Source organism: Nicotiana tomentosiformis, chromosome 10 (assembly GCF_000390325.3).
Source record: "Nicotiana tomentosiformis chromosome 10, ASM39032v3, whole genome shotgun sequence".
NCBI lineage: Eukaryota > Viridiplantae > Streptophyta > Magnoliopsida > Solanales > Solanaceae > Nicotiana > Nicotiana tomentosiformis.
The window spans coordinates 129,285-138,270 of NC_090821.1; positions in this window are offsets into that span (position 1 = coordinate 129,285).

The window sequence follows — 8,986 nt, forward strand, 5'->3', positions numbered from 1 at the left end:
TAAGATACAAAGTTTACAAAGCTAGTGTAAAATAAATGCATCATCTGTCCGAATTATACATAAACAGATTTTTCATAAGTCTAGAGCTACCATGAACAAGAGGCAGCTATTACCGAAATGCAGGTATGTTTTCAATGCTAGCTCCCATCACACACAGCAACGTCAGCATCCAAGTCTTCATGCAAGGTGCGGAAGTGTAGTATGAGTATAACCGACCCCATGTACTCAATAAGTAACAAACCTAACCTTAGGTTGAAAGTAGTGACGAGCTGGGGCAAAGGTCAGAGTCCAACTCTAATAACCAGCAGCAGTGCATAACAATATAATAAAAAAATGGTACACAAAGTAACTCAGAGATATGATGCTCGGCTTATTCACGGTTACAGAAAAATAGACATGCTTTTCAAGTATAGCAGTAAATCCCAAATCTTTCGCCGAAAACACCAAAAGTATGAGTAAGTTTGAAAACTGTAATTTTTTCCAAGGATTTCAACAGGTAAATGTTTCATTTTCAAATGGCATAAGGAAAATACATCTTTAGGCCTACATGTCAATATGTATGAGAAGTCATGAATGAGGTTATACCGTGCAACATGAGGAAAATGCATCTCTATGCATGTACGTCAAGTGTGCATGTCGAATGCGATGCAACTCAGTGATAAAACCATATGCATACTCTTAGAGTATCAATTCACTCAGTCCTCACAGTCACTTAGTCCTCACATCCACTCAGTCCTCACATCCACTCAATCCTCCCAATCACTCGGCGCTCGCACTCAGTAGGTACCTGCGCTCACTGGGGGTATGTACAAACTCCGAAGGGGCTCCTTCAGCCCAAGAGCTATAATAAGCCAATCATGGCATAAATCAAAATAACATGCTGCGGCGTGCAACTCGCTCCCATAAATATCACTCACAAAGAAGCCATCAGCCTCACTCAGTCATCAATCTCTCCAGTCTCTCGGGTACACAATATCATGAAAGATCAACCTAAAAATAATGATGTCATGTATCAATAAATTGTAACAGAGATTAAGATATGATATGTAGATGAATGTGTATGACTGAGTATGTAATTTCAATAAAAACAGGTAACTCAACAGCAGAAATGACCTCAGTAGGTCCCAACAGGATAAGCATATAGCCTAGACATGATTTCTAACATGGATCACAGCTCAATTACTCTAGCACGTAGAGATTTCATGGATACAAATAAGATTAGGTGACTACACAGTACCACAGTAATAACCAAGTCACAATTCACATGGGGCACACCCATACGCCCATCATCTAGCATGTGCATCACCTCAACACCAAACACATATAACATATATTCAGGGTTCATACCCTCAACACCAAGTTTAAAAGTGCTACTTACCCCGAACAAGCCAAATCCAACACCGAGCAAGCCAAACGATGCTTCAAAAATGCTATCCCGCACGTACCAACCTCTGTACAACTCGAAACTAGCCAAAAGCACCTCAAATACGTCAAATAAAGCCTAATGAAACAATTCCAATAGATAAAGGTCGAATCTTTACTCAAAAGACCAAAATCAACCAAAAGGTCCAACTTAGGCCCGCGCCTCAGAACTCGACAAAACTTATAAAATCCGACAACTAATTCAATTGCAAATCCAACCATACTAGTTTCACTCAAATCCAACTCAAAATCGATGTTCAAAACTCAAAAATTCACTTTATAAAATTTTAGACAAAACCCCCCAAATATCACTTTTGAAATCATCAACCAATTGTCAAAAACGAAGATAGATTCATGAAATATAATAATAAATGAGTATAAAACACTTACCCCAATCCATGTGGTAAAAATCACTTCAACATTAGTCCAAATTAGAGCTCCCCAACTCAAAATATGAACAGATGAACAAACCCTTGATTTATATGCTTCCGCCCAGCTGTTCTGCATCGTTTCTCATGCCAAACGATCCCGAAACTCACTTTTGATGCCTCCAATGGATTTCTTATGAAGTTCCAGTCAAGTTAGGCTTTTGAATAACTCCATTTAACCTTATAATGAAGGAGATATGTTGGTTTTATATTTGCAAATTATGCAAATCATTAAATACGAATACAGTGGCAATTTCGTAATTAATCTAAACAAAATCTGAAAACTCAATTCTTAGTAAAATCACCATAACTTTCTCATTAGATGCAAAACATGATGATTCTAGTTGCTATAGTTCCAAAATTACGATACGGATCTAATGCTTCAATCAAAACAAAAATTGGAGCTCATTTGCTTAATGTGGTTCCATTTATGCTTGAAGAAACGACGTCGAAATATAATAAACGAGCGCAACACAACCCAAACTTATACGAAACTCACCCGAGCCCTCGGGACCCCATCCGAACATACCAATAAGTCCCATAATATAACATGGACTTATTTGAGGCCTCAAATCACACATAACAACATCGAAACGACGAATCACACCTCAATTCGAACTTAACTGAACTTTGGACTTTCAACTTCCAAAACTCGCGCCGAAACATATCAAATCAACCTGGAATGAACCCAAATTTTGTATACAAGTCCCAAATGACATAACGAAGCTATTCCAATTCCCTGAACCCCGATTCGAATCCGATATCATCAAAGTCAACTCTCGATCAAACTTATGAATTTTTCAAACCTTTAAATTTTCAACTTTCGCCAATTTGCGCTGACACCTTCTAGAAACATCAAATGTAAATTCGGACATACGCCCAAGTCCAAATTCACCATTCAGACCTAAATGAACCATCAAAACTCCAATCCAAGATCAAATACTAAAAAGTCAAACTTGGTTAACTCTTCTAACTTAAAGCTTCAATCATGAAATTCATTCTTCCAAATTGATTCCGAATAACCTGAAAACCAGAACCGACAATTCACACAAGTCATAATACATCATACGGAGCTACCTATGTCCTCAAACTACCGAGCGAAGTGCAAATGCTCAAAATGACCGATCGGATCATTACATCCTCCCTTACTTAAACATACGTTCGTCTTCGAGCGTGCCCAAAATCGTTTTAAAGCCCTCAAACCGCCGTGTAACCTTACCATGCACATACCCGGGGGTGATTCCACGTCACCCTATTCCATATAGGCTCGAAAATACAACATAACTGAAGATCATTACTTTAACCTCAGCCCGTAAACCACAGAATCTAATTTCCAACACCTGAAATTTCCTACAAGACCCGAATCTCTCTTCCACACATTGTATGAGTCTGAACAAGCTGTATCAAGCCATAACCATAACCCAAGATGTAATCCCATGACATACCACATGACTCGCTTACTCATAGCAAAATTTCCGATCATAGTAGCTGCTCAAAATAACCTAATACCGGTAATAAACCTTATATCAAACAAAACCTCATTTTAAAACCTTCGTACACTGCCGATGATGAAAGAAACACGCAGAAACTCCTAACCACTCATTAGATCAACAAGACATGGAGCTCCCTCTCCTTCGACAAGAACTATAGCCAATTTCTAAGCCGATCAGCGACATTATTTTTTCAAATATACTGTAATCAAATCCGATAACACCCATTCTAGGTCCGACGACCTCCTCTTATCAAATACAAGCTACTCTGCTGACACGCCACACCAATACTACACAGAGCCACAAATCGTGCAATTCGTGCACCAATACGCAACAATTCAAATGTACTCAATCATGGAAAATGACTCAAATGAGAGAACCGTCGTGCAAGTTCAACAAATACCATCACAACCGCAATGCCATGAGTCCATCATACATAGTAGAACCACAAAACACGAATCTGAAACAAAGGATCATATCTCAACATAACATAGTGGCAAAGCGTGACCCCGTCCAAACACTGTCCATATGGAATACCTTAAGCAACCATGCCCAAAATCAACAGCTACACGCAATATGACCTCAAGTACCTAAGGTGCATGACCATAACCACAGAGGAACCAATAACACAATACCACAGTCCGGAAAGAACATAACCAAATACGTAATCAATCATTCAACACCTTAATATCCATCTCGCTCAAATTTCGCTATAAGGCCCAAATAGGACCGCACCATGTGTGCATATAACCAACGGATCCCAACCCTTAATACCATAGAAGGCTAACTCATAAAATATCTCAGAACACGAATAAGCTCAACTCTAACCGAATGGCACATCCCTCAACAACAGCAGTACAAAGTCAACCAATCCGGCCTGGTGTAGAATACACATCCTCATTGGGCCTGCAAATGGATCCCAAATGCACTCTAGTCACCCACAAATAGATACATAACCCTCCGACAGTCCACAACGACTGAACCATAAAAAATACTATCACCTGGCTAGCTTTGGCCACATCTTCACATTTCACAACCACAAAATGATCTGTTTCTAAGAACTTTTAGTCTCCAAGTCCATAGAACACATGAATCACCATATCCGATCCCAACTCCACCGCCCGAATGTCTAACACATCTCTCACACACGATCATCCTACGAGGAAAACTTCTATAATTTTTCTGTGCCACATAGCATAATCTGAATATCATCAGTCGATCAACCAGGCGAGTATCGCAATACCAATAAAGAATTCGCAAGTCTGAACACAGTGCACCTTCTGAAATGCACACCCTTCCTAGGAATTACCAAATAGTTATAGCATTCATCTAAACTTAGGAAACCGTCCATACTATCTAAGAATTTATGATCTTCCCTTTGAAATAGACCTGTGACCTTGCACATGCAAATCTCAATCCTACATAACACGCCACATTTATCATGCCATCATAGGAAAAGTACGAGAATCTCATAATCAACTCTGAGTCACAAGCAAACTTTATACTCAATTGGCCAGGAACCTTCTATTTGATCTCATCTAGGAAAAAATCACAATACGCAACATGTTCCTCACGCCGGTAGGAAATATACACCTCTAACCGTGGTAGAAATCCTTGAGAGCACTTTGAAATCTATTTGCACACTATCAAGCAGTCAGAACTGAATCTCTCTAACTCAACCAAGCCACGCGAGTTGCCAAACCCAAGAGTACTGCTACAAAACACCTGTAGAGACTCACCACATCATGATAACCAAAAGAATCGAGCATACCATTACCCTATTGATCCAACCTACTACCAGGCTGCCCTATTTCTCCGAGTTCCTTCCGAATTACCCTCAAGTTGACACTCATCCTCGCCATAATACCATGATCCTCAACCAAGACTCACCCCAAAAGATCCTAGAATAAAACCATACTGCCCTAAGGCCCATACGCCGTTGTATTCCCTCTTAAACACCCCAAAAGTACCATAACCGAGACACACACTTTAAAGAGACCTTCTGTGAATCTAAAGTCGTTTTCCTTTACCTTCCTGATGCTGAAATATAGAATCCATAATGATATAGAAATGCCACAAGTCTCGACACCATCCAATGAAAAATCTTAGATCCTAGCCATATACAAATTCGGAAAAAGTCACAATTGCTACATAAAAATCTTGAATCCATTAGAACTTTCTAGAGAGTCATCCACTTTGCTCAAATCTCAATTGCACCTCCCCAAACGGGCCGAACGACTTGTGCCCTATTAGCACAACAACACCTACAGAAGTAACCCCGAATAACACCTCAATCATTCCATGATTTCCATATACCCATAAAGTGTAACATAACCCGTATCCAAAAATTCCTTTACTCGAGCCATCCTCGATCTCAATCTCTGCAAGTCATAACCGATTCACAAGTATGCCTGAAACCGAAACCAGTACAACACACAACCACGTAATCAAATCGTTGATAGCAGACTCCCCCACTTGGCTCAAAGCCATAGGACAAAACACTCGATAACTTATAATATCCATGCTCTATTACTATCATAATCCTGCACCGAAATTCAACTCAATCTCTAATAAGCTCATGTAAGACAAACCCTCTAATATCTCAAATCATCTGCAAACCTCACATTTATTCTCGTGACGGTCAGGTCAGCTATTACCATCGATCCAAACTCAAATCGCACAAGTATAACCCACTTGGTAGAAAAGAAAGCCTCCACACAACATTATAAAATCACACATCTATAGATTACCTCGCAGGTTATAACCCACCTACTTAGCTCCAAACTGACATCTCTCTATAACCTTTCACAGCCACGACTAGTATGCAATCACTTAATCATCTCGGGTCAGAACTCACCGACAAGGCATGAGAACCTAATTCGTCCCTCCGTTAAACAACATGAAAGATCCTCTAATACTCTCACAACTCGAGACTATACATCATATCAAGACAGAAATCAAGCACCCAATAGTTATTTTTACATCTCAAGCGAACTCTTCTTGTCACATTTAATCCATCTAAACACATCCTGCAATCACATTATACTCATCATATAGCCATCCAACCACTCATCAAGCCACAAATTCCACTCATAGGGACACTAACGGACATATAAGTCCAAAAGCACATTCTCACACAGCCGAAATCCCAGTGCTCAAGCTACAGTCAAAACCCGGCCTTAAGTCCTCCAGACTGTCCCATCATCAACACGCCAAAATCACATCTTGCACCTCATCCATGGAATCACAAATCGTCGATGCACAACCTATACCGAGCGCTCACATGCTCATACGTATGCGTGGAAGGAATTCAAAGAGTTATGTTTCAAGTTGAATCAATTTTGCACGATAAGGAAAGAAAGATGGGAAATTATCCTAGATGCCTTGTAACCTCTCGAAGACAGGTATGGACGTCATCATACCGATCCGCAAGACTCTACTAGCCACTTCCTCATGACTCGTAGAACCCGTGAACCTAGAGCTATAATACCAACTTATCACGACCCAAAATTCAACTAGTCGTGATGGCACCTAACCCAACCAGCTAGATAAGCCAATTGACAATAAACCAATTCTAATAAAATTTAATGAGACAAATAAATAAAAGAAAATATTTGAATCTTATACATTTTCTAAGGACTAGTAGTACAAATCATGAGCTTCTAAGATTTAGGGTTTACAAAGCTAGTTTAAAATAAATACATCATCTGTCTGAATTATACATAAATAGATTTTTCATGAGTCTAGAGCTACCATGAACAAGAGGCAGGTATTACCGAAATGCAGGTACATCTTCAATGCTAGCTCCCGTCACACATCGCAACGTCAGCATCCAAGTCTGCACGCAAGGTGCGGAAGTGTAGTATGAGTACAACCGACCCCATATACTCAATAAGTAACAAACCTAACCTTAGGTTGAAAGTAGTGACGAGATGGGGCAAGGGTCAGAGTCCAACTCTAATAACCATCAACAGTGCATAACAATATAGTAAAAAAATAATACACGAAGTAACTTAGAGATATGATGCGCGGCTATTCACAATTACGGAAAAATAGGCATGCTTTTCAAGTATAACAGTAAACCCCAAATCTTTTGCCGAAAACACCAAAAGTATATGTTTGAAAACTGTAATTTTTCCAAAGGCTTTCAACAGCTAAATGTTTCATTTTCAAATGGCATGAGGAAAATACATCTTTATGCCTACATGTCAATATGTATGAGAAGTCATGAATGACGTGATACCGTACAACATGAAGAAAATGCATCTCTATGCATGTATGTCAAGTGTGCATGTCGAATACAATGTAACTTAGTGATAAAACCATATGCATACTCTCAGAGTATCAATTCACTCAGTCCTCCCAATCACTCAGTCCCCACAGTCACTCGGTCCTCACATCCACTCAGTCCTCACAGTCACTCAATCCTCCCAATCACTCGTCACTCGTGCTCGGCACCCGTACTCGGCACTCGCACTCAGTAGGTACTTGCGCTCACTGGGGGTATGTACAGACTCTGGAGGGCTCCTTCATCCCAAGCGTTATAATAAGCCAATCATGGCATAAATCAAAATAACATGATGCGACGTGCAGCCCGCTCCCATAAATATCACTCACAAATAGGCCCTCAGCCTCACTCAGTCATCAATCTCTCCAGTCTCTCGGGCACACAATGTCATGAAAGATCAACCCAAAAATAATGATATGATGTATCAATAAATGGTAACAGATATTGAGATATTATATGTAGATGAATGTGTATGACTGAGTATGTAATTTCAATAAAAACAGATAACTCAACAGCATAAATGACCCCCGTGGGTCCCAACAGGATAAGCATATAGCCTAGACATGATTTCTAACATGGATCACTGCTCAATTACTCTAGCACGTAGAGATTTCATGGATACAAATAAGATAAGGTGACTACACAGTACCACAGAAATAACCGAGTCACAATTCACACAGTGCACGCCCACAAGCTCATCACCTAGCATGCGTGTCACCTCAACACCAACACACATATCACGTATATTCAGGGTTCATACCCTCAACACCAAATTTAAAAGTGTTACTTACCTCGAACAAGCCAAATCCAACACCGAGCAAGCCAAATGATGCTCCAAAAATGCCACCCCGCGTGTACCGACCTTCGAACGGCTCGAAACTAGCCAAAAGCAACTCAAATATGTCAAATAAAGCCTAAGGAAACAATTCCAATTGATAAAAGGTTGAATGTTTACTCAAAAGCCCAAAATCAACGAAAATGTTCAACTCGGGTCCGCGCCTCCGAACTCGACGAAACTTATAAAATCCGATAACTCATTTAATTACGAGTCCAACCATACCAGTTTTATTCAAATCCGACTCCAAATCGATGTTCAAAATTTAAAAATTCACTTTATGAAATTTTAGGCAAAACCTCCCAAATTTCACTTTTGAAATCATCAACCAATTACCAAAAATGAAGATAGATTCATCAAATATAATAATGAATGAGTAAAGAACACTTACCCCAATCCATATGGTGAAAATCACTTCAGAAATAGTCCAAATCCGAGCTCCCCAACTCAAAATATGACCAAATGAACAAACTCTTGATTTATATGCTTCTGCCTAGTTGTTCTGCCTCGTTTCTCATACCAA